The sequence below is a fragment of the Ornithodoros turicata genome, chromosome 3 (genome assembly GCF_037126465.1).
Source record: "Ornithodoros turicata isolate Travis chromosome 3, ASM3712646v1, whole genome shotgun sequence".
NCBI lineage: Eukaryota > Metazoa > Arthropoda > Arachnida > Ixodida > Argasidae > Ornithodoros > Ornithodoros turicata.
In genome coordinates, this window is record NC_088203.1 from 28,375,276 (window position 1) to 28,400,218 (window position 24,943).

The 24,943-nt window shown below is 44.8% G+C and overlaps 3 long non-coding RNA genes across 3 annotated transcripts; all 3 read left to right on the forward strand.

The window, feature by feature from the left end:
* Window positions 1-4,054: 4,054 nt before the first annotated feature.
* LOC135390122 (uncharacterized) lies at window positions 4,055-4,693 on the forward strand. The gene is made up of 3 exons (XR_010421722.1): window positions 4,055-4,289; window positions 4,354-4,509; window positions 4,560-4,693. It is a non-coding gene; the product is annotated as an uncharacterized LOC135390122 (long non-coding RNA).
* A 175-nt stretch (window positions 4,694-4,868) lies between these two features.
* LOC135390121 (uncharacterized) lies at window positions 4,869-5,406 on the forward strand. The gene is made up of 4 exons (XR_010421721.1): window positions 4,869-4,951; window positions 5,038-5,130; window positions 5,217-5,279; window positions 5,350-5,406. It is a non-coding gene; the product is annotated as an uncharacterized LOC135390121 (long non-coding RNA).
* A 77-nt stretch (window positions 5,407-5,483) lies between these two features.
* On the forward strand, window positions 5,484-5,998 carry LOC135390123 (uncharacterized). The gene is made up of 3 exons (XR_010421723.1): window positions 5,484-5,544; window positions 5,617-5,679; window positions 5,889-5,998. It is a non-coding gene; the product is annotated as an uncharacterized LOC135390123 (long non-coding RNA).
* The last annotated feature ends 18,945 nt before the right edge of the window (window positions 5,999-24,943 follow it).

Below are 24,943 nucleotides of genomic sequence, written 5' to 3' on the forward strand. Positions count from 1 at the left end.
GCGTGCTAGCAACACGCTATATATTCATTATGATATGTTATTACATATTAGTATATATTCATCGTCATGAAGAATATGTAAATGTTGCAGACAGCATGTACTGTATCTTTTACCTAGGACACTATGTGCTATCTTTGCTATATTCCTCTATACTCAGCATAAAATTCCTTTGTTACAGCCATTTTGAGTTTTTGCTAAAATTTCTGCTAAGTCATTTTCACGCATAACCATAAAGCCATGCAGTGTACATGCAATAAAACTGAGCGGTGTTCATGCAATAAAGATTCCACATGCCCCCTTCAGATTTATGTTGTGGTCATTCAAGCCTTGTGATACTGAAGTCAGATGATTCCACATGGTACAAACCAGGAACAGTAAAAGTGAGACGACCGTCCTATAGTAAGCCTTTTAACCTCCCAGACATGTCCTTCAGGACCCATTTGGGACCGAGGAGGATCACCCTGGGTTCATCCTCGCAGCCTCCCAAACCTGTCCTTTGGGACGCCCACAGAACGTTCTTAGGGTTCCTGTGGGGACGCTTCAGAGTCCCACTTTGACATTTCAGGGACACCTTGGGGATCGATTTCGCCATCCTGGGGATATCCTCGTCGTCCCAGTGAGACAATCGTCAGATGTCCCTGGGACAACACTGTGTTGTTGGGGAAGATCACTTCAGTCCAGAAAGTCGAACCGAAACGTTATCGGTTCGGTTCGGGGTCAGGTCCGACGATAAGGGTTCACTTCCGGTTCAGCTCCGGAAGACAAGTATAATGGTGCGAACCGGTTCTCCCCAAACGGTTCGATTCACGAACCGATTCAGTGGCCACGCGTGGGAAAGGCAGGTTAAAGCACACTACCGTTTGTGAGGTACCGTGCTTGAAGTGGACAGGGAGGCGTGAATGGCGTTCAAGATCTTGAAAAATTTTTCGCGGTGGTTAACTAATCCACCCGGTTGTTCACAAGTTTCGGCAGGAATATGAGAATCAACACCAAGAATGTCACCTTAGCCTTGTTATGTAGTTGCTATTGTTAACGACAGGCTGCTCCCCAAGTCAAGTGCGTGAATTGCATCACGGTTGCACTGTGTGATCCCAGTAAACCACCAATGTCTCACGGATGTCCCGAAATCGTCTCAGACATTCCCGACATCCGAATGTCGCATAGGTGTCGTTGGGAGGTCTGTTTTCAGTCGTAAAAAATGTGCCCTGCCGTGGACGTCTATACTATGTCCCACTAATATCCAGTGTCGCGAGCAGTTGCGCATCATTGTGCGCCGCTGATGCACATCACACGGTATGTGAAACCAGCAAACAGCATCCCGTGCCCATCCCCTTTCCCCTCCTTCTTTTCTTTTTTTTTCTGCCAATAACCCCCCCACATTGACACACACGTGCGATCTTCTGTCACATGTTGCGTACTTCAGGTGAGCGCTTATCTTTCATCTTCGTTCTTCTATTTTTACGGCTGCTTGTCACCACAGTTGATTCGGAGCTTTATTTTGCGAACAATAACATGTAAATGGGTTGCAAATTTATTGCAGTTCTAGATGGAGCCACTGCCGTGTCATTAGTCAAGCCGGTCTCCGATCCAAGCCAAGTCTGGTTGCTGCTTTGTTCGCGCGAAGGGCAACTGTGACACCGGCGTGCTGCAGCAGATGAGCGAATTTCATGACCCGTACGTTGAAAGCAATCAACAACTACTTTAAGTACGATGACTACCTAAAATGCGGCAGCTGTTCTGTATAACCATCGATTTTCCCAGAATGACTGGAGGCAGAATGCACAAGACTGCAACCGAGAAGTAGGCTTAAGTGCGCTATCGTGCGTTAAATTATATCGCTACTGCGCTTCAAGCATGCCAAAGCACCGGCAAAAGTATGTTAATCAGAAGGCTTCATTGCGGACTCGTGCTACTCGTGCACGATGGTGCTATTGGGTGAAACAGCGGGAACTTCCCAGGCGCAGTCAGATTTACTCATTCTGTACGGCGCCCGTCCACCGCCTAGTGCAAAGACGCTGTCACAGATGTCCACTGGAGACGACGAACATTCGCCGCTTTGTGCAGAGCAAAGTAATCCCTCGAATGATGTGAGCGACAGTACTACCGACAGTAGTCAGGCTGCAACATCCGTTACGGGTCCCGAGCTAATGATGCACATGCCTTCTGAAGGCCGCCCTAATGTTGAACTTCACAACGCTGGTGGGGCAGGTTCGGAGAGCGATTCTGGCAGCTCTGTCTGCAGTAATTCTGAGGAACGCAGAAGCTATCACTTTAGTGATATCCAAACAGGTCTAAGGTCATGGGCCATCCGCAATAACATAGCGCTGTCCCCTGTGACATCCCTGCTAAAAGTACTTCGCATGCATCCCTATTACGAATATCTGCCAAAGGATGCTCGCACCCTGATGCGAACTCCTCGAAATCCAGGTCGGCAGATATCTCGTATGACACCTGGTGAATATTGTCATTTCGGCTTAAACTCGGGTCTCAAGGACGCTTTACGTCAAACAACAGTTTTGCCATCAGACCTTTCCTTTAATATCGATGGGCTTCATTTGGCAAAAAGCTCAAAAACTGAGATGTGGTCCATCCAATGTCTGGTGAAAGCTGGAAATCCCCCACCATTTCTTGTTGGCGCCTATTGTGGACGATCGAAACCGCTTTCCCAAAACGAGTTTTTGAAACTTTTTGTTGAGGAACTGCAGGATCTACTTCGTGAAGGCATTACAATAAATGACAAGGTCCCCCGTTCATGTAACCTTTCATTCTCTAATATGTGACGCACCCGCTCGTGCTTATGTTCTGTGCACAAAGGGGCATATGGGACATTCAGGGTGTCCAAGGTGCACAGATGAAGGTGACCATGAAATGAATAGAATGGTGTTTCTCTACTGCACTGGCACCTTTGAGAACAGATGAGAGTTTTCGCCTGCAGGCGGACCCAGAGCACCATCGGGGCACGTCAATATTAACAGATTTGCCCATCGATATAATCAAGAAAGTCCCCCTTGATTATACGCATCTGATATGCCTGGGAGTTACACGGAAATTGCTGATGCTGTGGACTAGTGGCCCATTATCTGTCCGTCTGGGCCCCAGGGAAAGGGCAATGATAACAGAAGCGAGCATTGCTATGGTAGATCACATTCCAAGAGACTTTGCCAGAAAATCGAGTGGCCTAGATGATCTCGACAGGTGAAAAGCTACGGAACTTAGGCTTTTCCTTTTATACACTGGCCCTGTTGTGTTAGAATCGGTGCTTCCCAAGCCACTGTACGTAAATTTTCTCACGCTGCACTCTGCCGTATCTATCTTGGCTAATGAATCCCTGTGCCACAGCCACTGTGACTACGCTGCATCATTGCTGGGACGTTTTGTAGGAACATTTGCAGATCTATATGACAGTCATTTTGTCTCCTACAATGTACACTGCCTCCTACACCTTGCAGATGATGTGAAAGAGTACGGCCTACTGGATTCCTTCAGTGCTTTTCCATTCGAAAATAAAATACAAGCTCTGAAGCAAATGCTGAAGAAACTAGGGGCGCCACTGAGTCAGCTGTACAATCGCTTGAAGGAAATGCAACTTGATAGAACACCGCAGCCTCTAAACAACAGTAACAACACAGAGTTCAGGGGGCTTCGTAATCGCGGTCCACTGCTTGCATCCTGCTCTCCGCCGCAATATAGTGCTGTAAAGCTTTCCGACTTCATGCTTACATGTACAGGAGCTGACAGCTGTTGCATGATAGATGGTAAGATAGTTCAGATTGTCAACTTTGCAGTACTGCGGTCATGCAGGCAACCTTGCGTGATTCGCCGTGAACTCATGACACGGTGCGATCTGTTTGATAAACCACTGCCATCATCATCACTTGGAATTGTGATTGCATCTCATCCATCTGAGCTAAAAGCATGGCCGTTAGAAACAGTGCGCAAGGTTGTTCAACTCCATCACATGAGTGGAAGCGTCATTCTGCCTCTGATCCATTTGTAACGTGTTCTATTGCTTTACATGATTTGAGGACTAGCCTGTGCATTGTAGACTACAGGCTTATCCTTACTTGCATACAGTCAGCACATGTTGAGGACTGTCTTACAGATGCAATACGGTATTGTTGAGTTCTTTGAAACCAAGGAAGTTGAAGTCGTCCCATGTTCATGGATCCGTGGGAACAAGTGCCTGTGGCCAAATCGGCCATCAAATAAAGTGGTGCGAATGGTTAAGAAGGGGTCTCTCCCGGGTATGGACTGTGCCGAATACAACGCACAAGTTGAAGGAATATTCGGTGGGTTAAGCACCTAGCAGTGATGTACAGTTGAGGTTGATGTTCTCATGTCATCAAATTTCAGTGTCGTACCGTGATGCAAGGTTGAAGCTCCCTATTTCTGAATTAACCTCAGACATGAACTCGGAAATTCCGGCAAAGAGAAGGAGGGTGCCAAAAGTAATCGAAAGTGAAGACGACTTCCCACCTGTGCCCGGGAGCTTTATCTTGACTGCAAAAGGTATTCGTTACTCAGTGCATGCTTCAAGTGTGACACCTAATACCTTACAGAGGCCACGACGAGGCAAGGTGAACATCTGTCTGGTAAGTTGCTCAGCCAATCTTCATGTCATGCATCAATTTAAAAAGAAATTACAGCTACCACACGTCCGTGGAAGGATACTGCAGGTACGTTTGTGAAATATAAGTCTGTGAACTCCGCGGCATATACGGCAGCAGTATTGCGATTGTGAATTGCCACAATAAATATTAGATTCAACAATAAATATGAAAAAAAAATTCCGTGGGGCTGTGCTGCACGCGTAATATAAGATGCTGCTTGAGAGGGGCCGGTCCAAAATTTATTATTTAATGGAAGTGTAAATTAATAAAGTAAACTTTTCATAATGCTGCAGGGCCATCCTCGCGGCGCTCTCCAAGATCGGACATTTCAAGCGATGCAGGTGTGTGAATTATTCAGGAAAGATACTGTAAATTTACTGAAATTTACTGCCACGGTATTCATCCCTATACGGTATTCATCCTATAGATGATTGTCGCACAGGAACGCCAGCACACACTCCTGTGCCCCTTGCAGTACCATCTCCATCTGACATTGTGGAAAGTGATGATATTTCTGTTGGTAGGTTATCTCACATAGGTTGATAACAGGTTTAAATATTGCATGCTGAGATAAAGCGAGAATAGCTGTCATATTCGACATTGCAGCACGAAGTCAGACCATGCACTCCTCAGCGACCAGCATGGATGATAGACCACTGCTCCGGCGTTGTATGTATTTATTTGTAGACATTCTAGTACAGCGAATTTTCATCTTCGGCTGTCATATTCGGCATTGCAGCACGAAGTGAGACTGTGCAGCCCTCTGCGCGGCAGCATAGATGAAATGTCAATACCCCTACGTGGTATGTATTCGTTTCTAGACATTCTGGTATAGTGAATTTTCATCTTCACTTGTCATATTCGGCATTGCAGCACAAAGTGAGCATGCACCCCTTGGCGACCAGCATGGAGGAGAGACGACTGCCCCGGCGTTGTATGTATTCATTTGTGGACATTATCTAGCATAGTGAATTCTCATCTTCACCTGTCATACTCTGCATTGCAGATCGAAGTGAGACTGTACAGCTTGTTGTGCCCACCATAGAGGAAAGACCAATGCCCCTACATGGTATATATTTGTTTGTGGACATTCTTTACCATGGTGAATCTGTCTTCAACTGTCGCATTATAACTTCTGTTTTTGCGTGAACAATTCACATTACACGATGGTGGTAAGAAAACAGCAGCTGTACAGGCAGGTTTATTCTGCCAGCTAGTGATTTCTTGTTTTTTGGTGAAATTATTACACAATAAGGTGCACTACTTCACTATTTGCAGAATTCCAACGTCAAGTGCTCCGTATGCTAAACATCATTAGACTCAACCAGCAGCAACAAGATGACGTTCTTCATAGTCTTGTGCCTTGAAAGATTGCTGCAGTAGTGGGAGACGACGCCCTCGTTGTTCCGAAGCTACTTGACTCCATCGAGCAGCTACAAGAATTTGAAAACGGACTCACATCTGAAACCGAGAAAAAGCTGGTACGCATTATCTGGCCTTGTTCTCTGTCACACTCTGTATTGGGTTCTGCTTTTTCCATGGGTGTATGCCTTGGCCAAGGTACAGATTTCTTGTGTGCGTTCCACTTTCAGGCCTGCATTGTTTACAGGACGACGTTGCATCCGTACAAGTGGGAAATTATAGTGGCCCTAATGTGGCCTTCTGTCGGGGCAGGGTAAACGTGAAGCCTCCACCACCAAAGCTTTTTTTCAATAATACACAGTCATACCACATCTATAAAAGTTTCCGGAAGCACGCTTTATCGGGTCCTTTAATCTGTATGACCGGGACGCTCGGTACCTGTTTCTCCGGCTCGCTACACGGCTCACTTGCGTATCTGACTGTGTCGTCCATCACGCATTAAATAGGCACTAAACCGATATAAGAGCAGTAGGAATATGTTCATTTAACTCTGAAACATCTGTTCTTAAATTATGGAGGTCGACAACGACATAGCAGCGCAGTAATTACAAAACGCGTTGCGCACTATTTCTTGAACATGCTCCGCCCTCCAAATTCTCACAACAATAGGAGCGACGTCATTTTGACGTTTAGCGCGGGCCACCACCTATGTTGCTGCATTTTTTAATAAGTGTTGTTGTTGTTGTTGTTTTCAGAGCCACTAGACTACACTCACGAGGGATGTCCTTCCACAACGTATTTTTTGTACATCTCTTCCGGTTGCCTTCACGACCACAAATGATATTACTTTATAAGCCGCACTTGTTCTTTGAAGTGAAACCTCTCCACAGCCACGGAGTCGCAACAATGCGACAGCAAACACGTTCGGCAGGTTCTCCTCGCGGCTGACCTTGTGTGAGTCCAGGATTGGTTGACGACGCAAAACGTCATTCGGGGATGAGTCTGTCCCGTTTGCTGTAGCCGAGTGACGTTTGCTGACGCATTAGACGAAGGGGAGAGTCGCTCTGATTTCGCTTTTTGATCTGCTTTTTAAAATGGTTAAAGCGCTTGAGCTACACGAAGTCTTCCACATATTTAGGTAGAGGGAAACCCCTGCTTTCACTCTGTGCAGTTTTTTAGACAGAGTACGACCATCAGTTTAGTGCCCCTTTAATACAAAGTCATAAACGCTGTAAAAAGAAAAGGTATTTCCAAATCTGTCGGCACCGTCAATCCACATGACCAAACGCCTGCACCGCCTTGCTTGCCTCGCTCAACTGGATATATGTCACTCGAGCCCCCGGATGCTTGTCTGCTCTCACGCTCTGATTTCAAATGGGTGCATGGATGCAGATGGCAGAACCCTCGACGTCTGACACTACTGGGTGTGCGAGTGGTGCTTGTGTTGCGTTAAGCGAGCCGAGTCACAAACGCACTCGCTCCAGTGCCTACTGAGGCAGCCAGTGACGCCAGCCAAAAGACGTTTTCGCCTGTCCGGTTCCCACGCCAGTACCGCCGTCTGGGACAGGGGAGAATGTCTTTTGAGAGAAGCATTGGCAATACAGAATGTCGGCAATTGTATTAGTGTGCTTTCTGTTTGTATCCACCCGTCCTTCAGACACCTCCTTTGACCTTCTTTCAACTTACTTTATCCTCAATTTCCTACTCCCCTCTCTCTCTGTCTCCCATGCACCCTCTACGTGTTCTTGAAGTTCCTTCCCAAGCAGCACAATGTACTGAAAGTCGAGTGCAATAGGGGTGGACGGTATGTGTCTTATCAATGTTCTTTAGTTTCACGAGTGTGTTCAAGGCCTTCCACCTACCCGTCCACCCCTATTGCACTCGACTTTCAGTACATTGTGCTGCCTGGGTTATTATCGATTAAATGTCTTGCTGGTTTTGAGCCTTCATTTTGTGTTTACGTGTCCTGCCCATCACTCAGGCTTGCCTATCATGGAGATTATCCACCAAGTAGCCTGCATCTATGCCATTCTATCTATTAAACTGGGATGCTTAAAGGTCAGCTACGCCGATTTCCCGATGTGTTGAAACGGTTGTGATATTCAGAACGAGCACATCCAACTGCCCCCGAAACGCACCTTCGTTTCTCAATTTTGTCTTCCTATTACGAAAATTAATTCATCAAAGAAACCAAAACAAGCCATGGGCGCAGCCATTTTTGTGACGTAGATGGGATAAACCTGCTCCATCTACGTAGATAGAGAATCGTGCGTCTGATTGGATGAAAGCTGAGGCTTTCTCTGACTTCCCTGGCGTCTTCTCCCGTTTGCGAGGAAATCCAGTTATGGCCGCCGGCTACGATGAGCGTTTCGTCCGAGGCAATCCCGAGAACTATTGAACGATGGAAACAACAACCGCGAACTCACCTCAACATCATTTTCGGCGTGAAATTATGATTATGTGCTCGAGAACTTCGCAGTTCAACCGTTCAGCTGCCATTCACGTCAACCGTTTGCTGCTTTTACTACAAGTGCAGGAATGGCAGCGATTGAGAAACAACGTGAGACTTGGTGATCGTTTGAGCATATACCTGCAGAGGACTGGTCTTCAAAGAAAGAAGGCCGTATTTCTGCACATGCACATCGTGCGATTGCCAGGCTTGTTACACGAGATACATATATTGTGCAGCATCATAGCGCGACTGCAATGAACGACGTAGGAATGTATCGTGACCACTCGAACTGCACTCGTTGAACCATTCGTGGGTTATATGAAAGTGCTCAATAGAGTTGCCCCGCACAAAAAGTGTTGGATGTAGTTTTGTAGTGTGTTGTTTATCTCGTAGAGCGCATCGCGGCATGTAGGTCGAGAGCCCTTATACGTATTTTTTGCATGTTTACTTGAGTGTGCCCATTGTTCTATACCACACAGGCCATGTTTCATTCATAATAGTTTCGAAAATAAACACGTACGGGTCGATCTCATATTGCTTTTGAGTTAGGCATAGTGTCTTCAGATCAGGGTATGTGTATCCTGTTTGCTGGGCCCAACAGATGTTATTAAGGGTAGTGCAACATTTCCCACTTCTTGAACCATGCTAACATTGCCAGAATAAGGAACATTACACTGTGCTGTGTATTCCACACTCAGTTGTCTCGCGACGTAAACCCCCAATTATTATATTGGGTACTCCACATGTTCACCAGTCAGCACTTCCCATATCCTATTTTTTTTAAACATGTGCTTAAAATTCCACAACTGCCACTCAAGTAACTTTGCCACCAAATTAGTCAGTGACAAAAGGTATATATATACTTTATCACAAATTTAATAACCTTGGTGGAAATGGTTGATGGTGTCCTCTGCCTTGTATGGTGCACTTCATAGCAAAATACACAATAGTCCAAATGTTTTCCTTGTCCACAAATGCCCTGTCAAAGCTGAAAGACTCTTATCAAAATGGGGAAGCGGGCTTGCTTGTCCAGAGAAACAAATATGAAACTGCAGTGCTCAACGTAAATAACTGCATGCTCAGCAACTAAGGCTGGTGATGCCGAAGACCTAATATTTCTAGGTTAAAAGGAACAAAGGAGAAAAGACCACTGCGGCGTATTAATGTTGTTTCAAAAGTATAACACCACAAAATTTGTGAGAGTCAGTTGGTGTATTTAGTTATGTTGGTCACCTCCTGCACCAATTTTTAATAAGATTCAAATGCGTTGCTACCAACCAGGACCTAAGCCTGACCTATGATCTAATAATAGTAATAATAGTATCTATCTATGACCTATATGGACCCTCACCACTAGTTTGGTCCAGGTTTCGCACGTGGCTTCTAGTGAAGTTCGAAGCTGCTTTGTAGAGCTGACAGGAGACTTGCAGAGTAGATAATTTTTTATTTATATTTTCCATAGAACATGTAAAAAACAATGTGCTGTACCAACTGTATTCAAAGAAATACAAATATACTTTGTTTTAGCTATGCGCATATTAGCAGATTACAGGTGACCGATGACACACAATGGGCGTCAAGGGTGAGAACACAAGAATACTACCAATGCAGGCACTGTCCTGAAATTCTAAGTCACCATTTGTCAGAAAGCAATGACCACGCACAGCCTAAGGATCATATTTAGCTCCTTCCATTATTCTTTTTATTGACAGCATGTTGGCTGCCATCCAGTCCATGAAAGTGATCCTTATCGTTGAAAGAACGGTTCAACAGCAAGCGAGCTGGTGATAGTGTCCATGATGGCGAGACCTGAAGAGGAGATACAAGAAGGGACATAAACACACTATGTTGAGACATTGTGTATGTCCCTTCCTATCCCTCGTCTCAGGGTTTTTCGCTATGGACCTTCATGATGTTTCCTTCCGGAAACTTGACATATTTTTATGTAGAATTGTGAAGGTACAGCTAGGTGCTGTTAGCAAATCACACAGTACTTTTCTTGAAACAAGAATCCATAGAAGGTACACAATCATCTTCAGCATTGCACACATCTATGGGGCATGTTAATCACTTTGGAATGTCACAGACAGGTCATGGAGGCCGGCACATGATTAGTGGTATTGAACAGACAACTATTTGTCATATTTTAGGCACAAAAAGCAGTTTTGGCACCTGCATGTTGAGACAGATGTATCTCTACATACTTTGCCATGACACGAATATATGAAGCAACAAATGTACTCTCTAGTTCATTATGGTTATTAGTCAACACTGCCAAGAATGTGGGAACAGTCTTTTACAACCTACACTCTTCAAAATGACCTTCACACACGACGCATTGTAGGTCAACGAGACTCCAGAATGATGTCCTCTCCCTCCCCATTAGCTGAAAACATTTTTCTACAACCTTGCATAAGGGGAAGTTAGTACAAGAAACGCACACATTCCTTTTTTGAGCAAATTAGTATTCAGAGCGTTACCATACTGTGGTAGGCCTGCAGTGCATTACGTGGTACAGCACACACTGTAAAAAATTTCACCGTAGAACATGTCCCCCATTCTAATGACAGTCTTCTCCAGTTTTTCAAACTGCCATTTCCCATAGTGCTTTATGGTATGACACAGTATTTCTAAATCTTTACTGTAGTTTACTGGTTGTAGCAGAAAAAAGACACCACTGTTTCCGATCACAGGACGCAAGCCATAAGTGCTATACAGAAACAGTACATGCTGCTCTCTAGCAGTTGTTCGTGTTTGAACATGGTATGGTGCATGCAGGGTAAATTCCATGGTTAAAATATCCAAACGTGAACAACTGTTAGATTACATGACTGTTTTTGTTTTGTTTTAAGCACTGTTCCGTCAACAAAAACAGATGAACTTTGAAGGGGCGTCTGGTTGGCACTGGTGACAGCCTTCAGCTTGAAACCCAGACGGTGATAGTTGAGACGTGGAGTGCAAGCTTTTCGGTGGTGCCAGCATGCCTGCGAAATCATTTAACAAATAAGGCAATTCCAAATCTGTACTGAGAATACACCCGCTGGGGCGTAATCTCTGAAGGATGAAGCAGTAACCGACAGATAGCGTATTTTTCTCTTCTACGTGATGCAATTTGCACCGCATGACTGACTTGTCTAACATATTACGCGTCTTACCTTTATCTGCTGCCTAGTCCTGCCCCTGCAATCTCCTGCTGCAGATAAGGTTGGCACAGCATCCCGGACGAGACATCTTCGGCTTCTTGTGAAACAAGTTGCGCATTGCTTCCGTAACATTCGTATGAGCCAGATGAATTCAGATCAAATCGCTCCTTTCGAAGGTGGCACCCAGTCGGAGTTGTAACCGATTGCTGCAGTCAATAGATTTCTCTTTCGCCTTTCAGAAAATTGTGGTTTGAAACATTGGAACTGCATGCTGAAGTGTTCTTGCAGACGGGAGCAAAACGCTCACACATTCTCGGCACGCAGCACAGAACACGAATCACACCAGGAAGTCTGTACTGGCCTAGCAAATGTTTTGCAGTCGAAGGAAGCAAAACTCACGTTCCTCGTGGGTTTAGTGAAGTCCAGAAATATACTGGCTCCCTAATAGCGAACTGTTTATCACTTCCCCAATGTGAATCTGCGCAGCAGACGGCTCGGCAGAAGAAACTGGCCGGCTTGCCGGAAGAAACCAAGCCAAAAGTCATGCCAAGCCGGAGCGCGGGCAGACCACGAATGTGTCGTCGACACAGGGTTTGCGGGCCACAAGACGGGATGTCAGTGAAACTAAAAATTCACTTTTTCGGAAAACCGCGAGGAGTTTGGGATAACTATTTTGCATACATAATCAGTGTTCCCTTATGAACACATCGTGTGAGTACCATTCCATTCTGTAACACTCGAAAATCGGCGTAGCTGAGCTTTAAACAAAACTTGTTGTCAAAACACAATGTCTCCCTGTGTATCGTTCTTTTTTTGAGGGGGGAGGGATTTGTTTGCACTTAACGTATGATTTCCTTGTTTGTTTCAGGTTGTTGAGCTAGCACAGCTGGGTGGAAGCACCTGCAAAATGGCCGTCAAGCGCATGCTCTACCACCTCCTGACAAATAACCTGGGAATGCTGTACAGTTGGCTAGGTAGCAAAGGAAAGGAGAGGTTCAGGGATCTTAAGACGGTCAACATCATTCTGCGTAAGTACCCAACATCAATTCACCATTGTTCTTGTGATGGCGCTTTTTTGGCACATGTATCGCATGATTTTGTGTGTCTCCGGATTTTTCGGCATTTGCTTTTAAACCCTAAATGCAACATTTTTGAGGTTGCCTGCCTTTTTATCGATGTTGAATGTTATGTGAGCAGAGAAAATGGTGTCAAGGTCGCTTACCACGTAATGGAATCAACCTTTGGAGAATAAACAGCTCATCTGCATCCTTCCTCTGTCCTGTCCTATCTTCTAAAATGCTATCTTCTAAGATCGGCTCTATTGAATTGTAGCAATTTTTAACATTTTTAGATGCTACAACAGCCTTTTTTAGAGGTGTAATTGCGGGTTCGTTCGTTTTTCTTTGGTTTTCTTCAGTACCTTGGTTTGCTAGAGGAGTCCATGCACATTTGATCACAAGATTTCGCCCCTCTGGTGCTTTCAAGATCTTCGAGGGCACCTAACTAAAACTATTATTCAATATAGCGTGATTCCAGGCCGTCTCAGTATTCATGTACCAGACGTCGAAGCTTGTATGGTACCGTAGCCTTTAAGTGCTTCTTGATGGAGCATTCTGAAACACCACAAAAGTCAAGAGCGTACTAGGTTAACATGCCTATTTTTGCACTTTATTGCCTATTTGGGATTTTGAGGGCCTAAATGCCTGCCTATTTCCATTGTTTTTAGCGCCTAAATATCCAGGCCCTAGTCATGATAGAAGGTATTACACTTAGTAAAGAGAGAAAGCTGTTGTTTGTGAAGAACCTCTTAATATGAACACTTTCAAAAATATTTTCTTAGGTTCAGGATTATGAATGGAAAAATGAAAACACCACTCTCAGGTCAAAGAGCCAGCTTTTCCTTCCAAAGATAGCATTATATTAATGCTTGGTCGATTTGGTCGGTTAAATAGGTGCAGTTCGACAAAGAAAACTGGAAAAAACAACAGAGTACTAGGTGGAGACCGAAGTTAAATCCTGGCTCCGTCAGGCTAAGGAGCGTCACGGCAGACTGCAGAAAGATTAAAGTAAGTGACTTCAAATGGTGACTTGCTGTGTCTTGCTAGGTGATGTAACACCGAATCAGGCAGGGTAGTCCGGTCTACCTCCCATATTTTTTTTTGTTTGAACATAACATATATCGAAGCCTAGTCCATAAAAAGCATATTGGCAGTAGAAGCAGTCGAAAATAATTAGTAGTTATTTTTTAATAATTGCCATTCAGATGCGGATATTTGGATTACAGAGCTTCCTATGAAGCTTGACGCCACATATCTTCATAACCAATTAATCATCATATTGAGCTGAATTTCTGTTCGCGTACTGTCAGTGGTGGGCTGCATTTTATCCTGGGTTCTGAGGATTGTAAAGTCTGTCTTTGTCCAGCTAAGAAATCGCAAATTTGCCTCATTTATAAAATGTGGGACTTTTTCAACACCTCACTGATCTTTCAATTGTGATACAGAAGTACTTTATATCATTGTGCATGCCTCGAAATGGCCTTTCTTCTTGAAGCAAGCACATCATCTTGTGATGTGCAGCAACATGTTCAACGATCGTTCTGCGAAAGGTGGTCTACAGAAAGTGGGTAAATTCAACAGCGCGCTTCCCATATACAGGGTGTTTAATTTTACTTGTTACAGAATTTTTATTAAAGAACTGGCAAAGCAAAATAGACGCAGTTTTTGCAGTTGACTTCTACTGCTGAGGCTGACGCCCCCTTGAAGAAAGTATGCAACTACAAGATAACTAATTACCTAAAATTCATTAATTAGCTTTTTAATTGCGGGATCATATGCAAAAGAGGGAATTTAATAAGCATATAGAATTTAATAAAAATTCTGAATTTGTGGCGCCGTTCATATTTCTCACAAACTTTGCTGTTGATGAATCAAAATAGCACATCAAAAAAAGTTGCTTGAGAGATGGGCGAAGTTACGATTCAGAGGTGCAAAGTACCCCTGTAGCGACTTCTCAGAAAGAGGTGCAACAACAGCTAGAGACTGTGCAGCGTTTGCCGTTTTACGTAATAACCGCTCAGACTCCGTCGCATGCACTCTAGTCATGCCCAGTTGCAGTGAATACCCACTTTTATGTCCCATAGTTTATATTTAAAAGTTTGTACAGCCTGTACAGATTCTTGAAATGGGCAACTGCCCTATCCCACATTTAGGTAATTGTTGATGCAATGGGCCGATTTTCCTCCAACCATAAATATTTCCAGAATTTTTCGTATCGTGAAAAAAGGTCCCAGTCATTCTTTTTACAGGTTTCAATGGCGTTGGCAGAGAGTCTTAAACTTTCTTTGGCGCATCTGCAGTCCTCTTCGGACTTTACCAGTCACAAACTGTACCTTCTTCCTCCCACACAGAAGTCACACATATCATGTTTCTGTACAGTGTGTAATTTTTCTCTTCGAAGTTGATGTGTTTCATTCAGTAACAATCCTCGAAGCTCTATTTTGCCTTTATTTCACATATGAGTGCGCTTTTCAGTTAGCTCCAGGCTTTACTCAGATGACGCTGCGGGGTACTTTGCACCTCTGAAACGTAACTTCGCCCATCTCTGGAGCGATTTCCATATGATGTGCTCTTTTGAGCCGTCATGTACAGCGTTTGTGAGAAATATGAACGACGTCACGCATGGTATTATATGGGAAGCACGCTCTTGAATTAACACATTTTCGGTAGACCGCCCCTCACACAATGACGTGCTTGCGAGGAGAAGAACGGACATTTCAAGGCGAACACAATGATACAAATGAGGAAACTTCAAGTTTATAGCTGGACAAACGCTGACCATAGAATCTTCAGAACCTAGGATACAAGGCGACACACCACTGACAGCAGGTGAAAAAAATCACCTGAATATGTTGAGTGGTTATGAAGGTACATGGCGTCAAACTTCCTAGGAAGCGCTGTGGTCGACGCATTCGCATATGAACGATAATTAATTAAAAAATAACTACCAACTATATTCAACCGCTTTCAATGCCAGTATACTTCGTAGGGACTAGATGTTGATATATGTTCGAAAGAAAAAATCCAGGAGGCCAACCGGACCACCCTACCTGATTCTGCGTGAAATTACCCTGCTGTTGTAGATTGTGTTAATTGGCCCTCACCTGTGAAGAAACGTGCATGCTGCTTGTTGAGCTGGTAATGGTCATTTTGAAAGGCTAGGAAGCCTGGGGGCTTAATCATTTGCACGCGTTAGGAGCTAACGAGAGGCGGGAACTAATTATGCACTTCATGTGCAGCTATTGTCTACTTATCTCCAACGATTCGTAACTTTGATCAGCCAAACTGCACTCACAAAATACCCCTCAGATGTTTTACGCAAGGCCATGGAACCCACCTGTGGGAACAGCATCCACTCAACTTTCATTGTCTCAACATAAAAATTCTGCAGCACTTAAAGAAGCACCCAATAGTGCAGCTGTGTGTCCACCTCTTGGCAGCGGAAAACAAAATATAAAATTTCTCTTTCCACATGACTGCTCTGCTTTCTTAAACTAGTTTTTATTTTCAGGTCGACACTCCTTGGTAGTCACGTGCAGACACAAGCTTGAAAGGGGAGTCCAACTGCAAGGGTGAAATGGCATGGCTCACCTCTCGCGTTCACTTCTGAGCGAAAGTTAATCCTCTTCTGTTCAGCATCATCACCTTCGCTCTCCACGCCAAAACCACTGAGTGCAGCCTCATTTCGGTGGCATCTGGACCCTGGCACTTGTGTGTAATGTTTGAATTTGGACTGTACTATTTTTACGTTCCTGTATTTTGAGGCGAAAATCAGTTTCCTGTGCCTTACACATTTTGCTTATGACATTCTTCTACGCTTCGGGAATGTGGTTTGCGGTTTGTCTTCGTGGTTAACAGTAATGGTTCACTTGGTTATTCCGTTAACATTTTCTGGTTCACTTGTTCACTATAACACTATAACCTTCATGTTGCATAATTGTGTTTTACTCTACAGTGGCCACCTTGTGCCCAGGCTAGTCTTCATTTTCAATTCGTATTCCGCCTTGTGCAATTTGTGTGCCTATTGTCGTGCGCAAGGCACACTGAGCGTGTCCCAGCTAACATAAGCCAAGCTCTACATGGATCGAACAGTTTGTGGGAACAGTTCTGGTCACAACCTCTGAATTTTATGTTCCCAGCCGCTTAGTTATGCACAGTTAATTTTCTAACTTTCATTTAGGGCAGACTGCAAATGTGTAGAGTGTGTTGAAAGACATGATTACTAATACTGATCTATTATCTATGTTTTTTACTGCTAGAATAAAGCGCTCAAGATACAAAATCATACCACATGACGACCTCCAGGCACAGCTCTGCTGTGTTTCAGTTGTACAGCCATTAAGTGCATGATAAAGAAACCATGTTCGTTTCTTAAATGAGTTTTCAGCAGCTGTCTCTTCACTCCAAGCCCAGATAAGCTGAAGACAGCTGTGTGCGGGTGGTTGTATGACACATTTTCCAATTTCGTATGCTGTCAAAAAGTCTGAGCAAGACATACTAAGCAAGCAAAGTACTAAGCAAACACCATACTAAGTTAGCAAATCAGTTATCCATAACTAATTAGCTTGGCACATTTAATAAAGTATGGCAGTGTACGGCAGTCTGTGGACAGCCTACAAAACGTTTGGTCCGTGCAGATGCGTTCCATCTTTTTTAAGGTTTGGTCCATGTGAGCTGGGACACCCTGTACATTGGCATCGTTGATGTAGTCAGAATCACATTTTTGTTGTGGACTTTGCAATATGCCTTGTGTCTCTGCTCCACATGCTTTCCCTCAGGAATTCCGGCAGCAATGCTGTGCTTAGGCCAAGCATTCTTTTACATTTCTTTTATTCCAGTTTTAGAGTTTGTGTATTACTGTGGGGTCTCGAGCAAGGCTGCTTGTTGCCGAATCCCAAATCCTGCTCTCCAACATGTGTGTCTTTGTAGATCCTTATAATTTTGATCATACATGTTTGTCATATCCTAGTCAAATGCTTTAATTTATATATCACCAATACCTACCTTGCAGTGTATTCATGCGCTTTATTTTTGGTGCATATATATCAGGGTGCGTCATGTACGTGTCATTTGACCCGTGTAAGAAAACGGCTCAACAGAAAAATATGGGGTAATCGGATTCCTTCCAGTCATTCAATTTGCCACCTACTAAAAGTAATTTTAACGACTTTTAATTGAAATACATGAATTTTTTTAATTGAACTAGGAAATTTGCCTTTAATGTAACGTTTTTCTTGCTAAATCAGATAGACCGTGGTTGAAATAGCCAAACCAACCGCAAAATATGTTACGTAGTACTGCGGTTATGTCCAGAAAAGTCGCTTAAGTTTAGAAAAGTTAATTAAAGTCGTTAAAGAAAATTTAGGTTTTTATTTGCACATTTGTCAGCAGCGTACTAAGTCGGCCGCAAAACAGCCGCATGAGGAAGGCATATCACTATCCACCTGACAGAGCAGCTGCAGATAAGGAGGAAAGGGAACAAGAGACGCTGCGTATATGCAGATAAGCGTGTTTCTGATTGCTGGATGCGAAAGCTACCCTTGCCTTATTTTTCAGTTGCTCTGTCGATCAGGAGGATAGTGGTATACCCTCTCACGGCGCTGTTTTGCGGCCGACTTAATGCGTTACTGAAATATGCGCAACTAAACCTCAATAACGAAAGGAAAGTTAGGTAGCAAGCGAGCTGGTGGTGACGATCCATGACTTGAAAACCCGACACGAGGTAGGGACGAAAACAGACATACACAAACACATACCGTGTTTGTGTATGTCTGTTTTCGTCCCTACCTCGTCTCGGGTTTTCAAGTCATAAACCTCAATCTTCGGACAACTTTTCTGGACATAGCCACCGTACTACGAATGGTATTTTGCGGTATGGTATTTCAGAGTTCAATTTAAAAAAAATAATTTATATCAATTACAAGTCAAAATTAGCTTTAATAGGTGGCAGTTTTGTGACCATGTGACCGCTCACGTGACCCCAAGAGCATGCGCATGCTAGCTCCCAAAGCAGACGACTGGAGTCGTGATTGTCTTGCAGTTCATACGGTTCAGATATCTGCATTGTGATGAAAGCCGCGCGTACGGTTTTATTTGTGTGTGTTCGGAGATTTACTCTTGGTTTATTCTTCCATTACAAGACCGGCCACGGTCTGCAAGACAAGCACGCATGACTCGAAACATCATTCGTGGCAGCGACGTTTGTGTGACGACGTGGCCACGTTTTGTGTATTTGTTGCCAAAGTGGTGAAGCATGCCAGCAATCAAACTTTTACAACAACAAAGGAAATCAAATGAATCTGCAACCGTAGCATAGCGCCACCTTGCAAACGAACGATTCAAGATGACGAAGACGCGGGTACTGAACAACCGATCAAGTACGTACTTACGAATAAACGTTATTCCCGTGACAGAGCTGCTTTCTGTTGAACGACAGCCGCAACCGTGGTAAGAACACGTTAACAAAACGTCGTTCCCGCAATCGTGCTCACATTTTAAGAGTAAATGACTTTGGAAAAGTATAAAAGCACGGAAAGCAGCGCGAGCAACGAAGCGTTGCTAAACAGAAAATTTAGAGAGGATCACGTGGTGGGCAGGAAGTAATGGCAGTTTTGACACGGGCGACCGCAAGAGGGGTCCCACGGAAATCTGTTCGGAACGGCCGCTCCTGTGTTTCCTACCCCCATGGCTGCGCATGTGCAGTTCCTCAGGATTCCCAGTTTGTTGTGTCGCCCGGACAGCTTCGTGAATGAATTGATCTGGTGAACACTCAAAATATAAAAGCACGTGCCTTGTTGCTTCTGCTATTTTATTGGGCGTGCGAATTTGAACAGTGTGCACCAGTGCACGTCACATAGAGGCAAGAGTTTTTTTGCATGATTTCTTCTCATATTGGGTTGGATCCTGGAGTTAAATAGTGATAATGGTGTGCACTTGGGCATGATTTTGGGCTTGCTTGCTTGCCTGCCTCGGTTGCATTTGATGGTTGTGCATTTGAACGTGGTGTTGCAGTGAGCTCTGGGGCTTGGTGTTTCATAGTCTGGTGCATGCTTGGGATACTGGCCAGTTCTTGTATAATGTCCTCTTTACTTACAATGGGAACAATTTGACAGGTCCTAAGCATGGTTGGAATTTTGTGACGTGAAGCAGAGCGGTTCTGTTTCATTGGCACCCTGGGTTGCTCTGTGCACAACACTCTGCACAGACTGGACTTTTACACACGGGAAGGCTCAGGTGGGATGCAATCCAGACACTGAAGTGCTCTTCATATAGTGCTGGTAAGCATGAGGAAGTTGGCATAAGCTGAAGTTAACGATGCACCACCTTGCATTGCACAACAGGAAATTGGGCAGAGGTCTCACCGCCCAGCAGATTACTGAGCGCCGTGACGTACGGATCCTACCTTCAGGACCACTGCTATGCCAGCTGGGGCTCTGCACCTGCAGATGGCGATGTTCTACAAGTACCATCCGGACCATACCCAAGCTGAAGATATCCCTATTGAAAATAATTCCTGAGGTTACCTCGGAGTCTGAGGTATTATGGGACATCTGAAGTTCTGAGGTTACCTCAGAGCTTGAGGTCCTGGAGTTACCTCAGAGCTTGAGGCCCTGCTGTTACCTCAGGGCATGAGGTTTCTACAGATTGGACCTGAAGGGATGGACAACACAGAGCGCCCGTAGCACGACTTCGTGTTGAAATACTTTTTATTGGTATTGAGTTCATCAGGTTCTAAATACTTTTTCAGACACTTTAATTTGTCGCGACTCTCTTTATTTTCTTTGTGGTTTCTTCGGTACGATAACCAAATATGTAATACAAAATAATACACGAAATACCGAATAGTGATTACCAAATTGAGTGAGCATGTCTGCATCTACGAAAGTAATTTGATCCCCGCAGTGACAAAACTATAAGAGTTCATTACGGTAAATTGCCATACTCAAAACGTAGACGGTTGTGACCACAGGCATACCTAGAGTCTTCAAATAAGCTTAGTCGCTCTATGCATACTAATAATGTGGGTCTACGTTTTGAACAAGAAAAAATAACAATAAATGCTTGTCAAACCAGATGGATGAACAGTCTGGTGAGCGCAGCCTCAGGCACGTTGTCGAATGAAAAGCAACAGAAGGAATTGGAATTTGGTGCCGATAGTCTACCGTTCAAGATATGTAAACACTCACATTATCCTGCGTTTGTTGCGGTTCCGGCTCACGCCTTGATGGTTTTCCTATCCGCTTTCGTTCGCTGCAAATCTTGGCCATATCCCCAGTGCTATCGTGCGACATGGAATCTATCTGAAATGCATCGCAGGAAATCTGAAAATACGGTATCACAAATACTAGAAATTCAAAGTTACATCAACTTCTGAAGTGTCACTTTCCATTCACAAGATATTCAAGCATAATTTTCCTTTGAAACAAGACACACACGCACGCACAAACATGCAGCAAAAACTATATACAAGAAAATTTCCTTCACGTACCTTCCAGAAAAAAAAAAACTTCCACGGGTTTTCTCGCCCTCCTTCCGGAAAATAGCATGCACTGGATATTCCGCGTTCCGATTGAAAATCTGTGCCATCGTTGTCTTCGGAAAAATTCCTCACGTCGTCCACAGAAGCAACAATTCGAATGTCGTCAAGAACCTCAGGTACACACACGTCATCATGACACCTTATTAATAAGCGGTACACAGGACGAAGCAAATACACACGCGTGCCATGGAAGCTGGCACGTAACTGCTCTAAGCAGAGGGAGGCGATTCCGACAACCGCGTTACAAAAGCGGGAACTTAGTGTACGGCCCCCAAGCAAAAAAAAAAAAAAAAAAAAAGAGGGAGAAATAGGGATGCGTGGCGGGAGCGAAGGCACTGCGTTGAGCTGTAAAAACGACACCGACGCATGTTTCCCGCGTTGTTGTTGTTCTTTTTTGTTTTTGTTTTTCAAAAATAAACGAAACGAAATATTCCATCTTTTGTAGATTCTTTGCACAACATTTCATTGTGGCGCACGCAAACCTGTTTGAAGCTCATAGAAGCAGAAAATATCGCGACAACTCCTACTTGCAATTTTATCTGTCCATTCTAGCCTTAATAGAAATTCAGGTGTGAACATACCGTTTAACCGATATTGCACTTATTGTGTTTTCAGGTGACTGGTCATGCAAAAATCTGTAGCGTATTTTTCACACTAGTAATGTGATTTCTGTTTGCATATTACCAAAACCCCCGAGACTAGGGAGCTACGAAAACAGACGCACGCGGACAGTGTCCGTCTGTTTTTGTAGTTCTCCACTCTCGGGTTTTAGTAATATGAATTATAATCTCCAGCTCGCTTGCTTTTTAGCATTCTTTCATGGTGATTTTTGTGTAACGTTCGTATTGGTGTACAAGTTGTGGGCGCTTTGTGCTAGTAGAGCTTTAATTAATAACCGAATATAATTGATATGATGTGAATAAAGAAAAAAATGGGGATGTGAGTTTCGACGAAGTCAAACTGGCTACCCCAGTACCCTTAATACAGAAAGTTCGAACAGATGATGAGATGATGAAAACACAGAGATTATGTCCAGAGAAGAACAGAGATGACAATGGAGTTCAACATGTAGCTCAAAAGTTCAAGAGCTGCGCCCGAGAGTAAAATGAGAATCCGGAATCGCCGGGGGCACACACATCACACATTCAGCGTGTCATAGGATGTCCATAAGCCCCTGTCGCCTTGTCGGACGATGGAGGACCTAACAGTTTCGTGATGTCGAAGGCTCGGGAGTCCACACGAGAGAGGCTTGTCTCTAATGCCCTTCGAGCATCAACGTATTTCTGACACCTGAGAAGGATGTGTTCTACATCCTCTACAACGCCACACTCACTACAGTTCGGAGAGTCTCGCTTTCCAAGTTTGAAGAGGAGACGTGCGCTGTACGGTACATTTAGCCGTAGCCTATGTAGGACAGTTGTCGTTTGTCGCGTGAAGGAAGGTGGTACTCGAAAGCGTAACCCTGGGCCGACCTTGTACAGAAGGGAATCCCGAGCCGATCCTGCTAACCAGGAGATGTTGCACATTTGTTGCTTGAGCTCGTTCAGCATTCGCCCCGCGTCGCCCTTGGTTAAATAAATGGGCATCACTTGGGCGCGCCTTAGTTGAAGAGCCCGACGTGCAGCAGCGTCCACAGCCTCGTTACCTGCAATGCCACAGTTTCTAGAGATCCACTACATTTGGATGTCATGACCTTTTAAAACTGCTGCATGGTGTGCGTGTAAGACATCTTGTGCTGCTGTCGCCAGAGGTCCCGTAGTAAACATGGTAGCTATGGTAGCATGGTCTGTAACGCACACTTTGATTCGCTACAGATGGTCCAGCGAGCAACTGAAGATTGTGAGTTGATGAAACTTAGTGCCAAGAGGACTCCATAAAGTTCAGCGGCCGTTGCAGAGGTGACCTGAGACAGCCGCACCGCTCTCTCGATACCCGCCTCCGGGATAACAAATGCACACGAGGAGCCGGACGATGTCGTAGTGGCATCCGTGAAAATCTGCATCCTGCCTGCGGAGTTGTTTAGTAGCTCAAGACTGAACTGACGAAGAACATGCGTTGGTATATCCTTCTTTCCCGGGAGTTCAGGCACACTAATTCTTACGTCAGGAGGCTGTAGGACCCATGTTGGGATATCCGGTAATGCATGTGGCTTGTGCTTCGGAATAAGGCCACGTTGTGTCTGGATAGCTTGGGTAAAAGAAGAGTGGTGACGACTCATTATGGCTTGAAGCTGAGGATGGCGATGCGTTGCCAACCGCATGTAGTGGCGGAATGTTTCTTGCATCCTAAGAGCTGATACAGGTGGTTCCCGTGCTTCTGCCATGGCTAAAGCGTTTGACGTCGCTCGAGGAAGGCCAAGATAGAGTTTGACGCCCTTTGCTAGGATAGACTAACACTTTCTCTGTGGTAACAGGGAGGTTGTGTAGCAGGGGAATGTGATGAGCAACCATCTGACTTATGAGAGATCGGTGAACGCTGAGCATTGCCCGAGGAGATGTGCCCCATCGGGAACCGCATAGGTAACGAAGAACATTAAGACGAGTCTCAGCTCTTGCTTTTAGATAGCGCACCTCCGCTACCCATGACAAACTCCGGTCGAGAGTAACGCCGAGAAAGCGGTGATGTGGTACACGACGTACCTCATGATGACCAATATGTAGTTGAAATCTCTTAAGATGGCGACGCGTAAAAGGCACCATTACAGTCTTTTCTGAAGACAGGTCCATGCCTCTCTCCAGGAGGAAGTGCACTACGCGATTAAGTGTAGTCTGAAGGCGACGCTGTAAAGCAGGCCACTGCTTTCCCGATGACCATATGCAGATGTCATCCGCGTAGAGACTAACAAATACCCCTCTGGGCAAGAGACGAGGCAGGGCAGCCATGACAGCATTGAAAAGTAAAGGACTGAATACGCTCCCCTGTGGTATACACCTGCTGACAATGTATGTAAACTCGTGTCACCTCCTGCTGTTCTCACGAAAACGGTCCGACCATTAAGAAACGCAGCAATCCAGCGAAGAGCACGGCCAGTGATGTTGAAATTGTATAGGTCGTGAAGGACATGGTTGTAGCTCGTCGTATCATATGCTCTCTTTATGTCCAAGAAAACAGCCGCTGTAAGCTCACCTCGAAATCTAGCTTCTTCAATGTGAGTGACCAAGTTTGTGATGCAGTCTATCGAGGTCCGAGCCTTTCTGAAACCTGCCATTTCGGGAGGTAGCAGACGCCGGAACTCTAAGAACCACTCTATTCGGCGTAGGATAATCCTCCATGATCTTACACAAGCAGCTTCTAAGACTGATGGGCCGAAACGACGTCAACTCTCTAGGTGATTTTCCAGGCTTCAGGACTGGCACAACTTGCGACGTCTTCCAAGCCGCGTCTCCAAGAGTCGTTGAACAAATTCAAAACTAAAGTGCGCGACGTCGGTCCCAAGGAGGCTATAGCTTTGTATGAGACCCCATCGGGCCCTGGAGCTGACCGCTTCGTGGGCAGGTGGATGGCAGCTTCCAAATCCTGTATAGTGAAGTCACTGTCCATATATGAGTCTTCAGCTGGCTGTGTAAAATCAACCGCCCTATACGCAGCTTGTGCCGAGTCCCTGGGTGATATTGTGCATGACGCATCTGAGGGCCTAATAAAAAGCCTACAAAAGTCTTCCCCAACAGATTTTTCGATCGTGCCCTGATGAACGGCTAGTGCTCCAAACGGCTTCACTTGTTCAACCGGGGAGCCTAGGCCCTTGATGATCCGCCAGACATGTCCTGTAGGTGTGTATG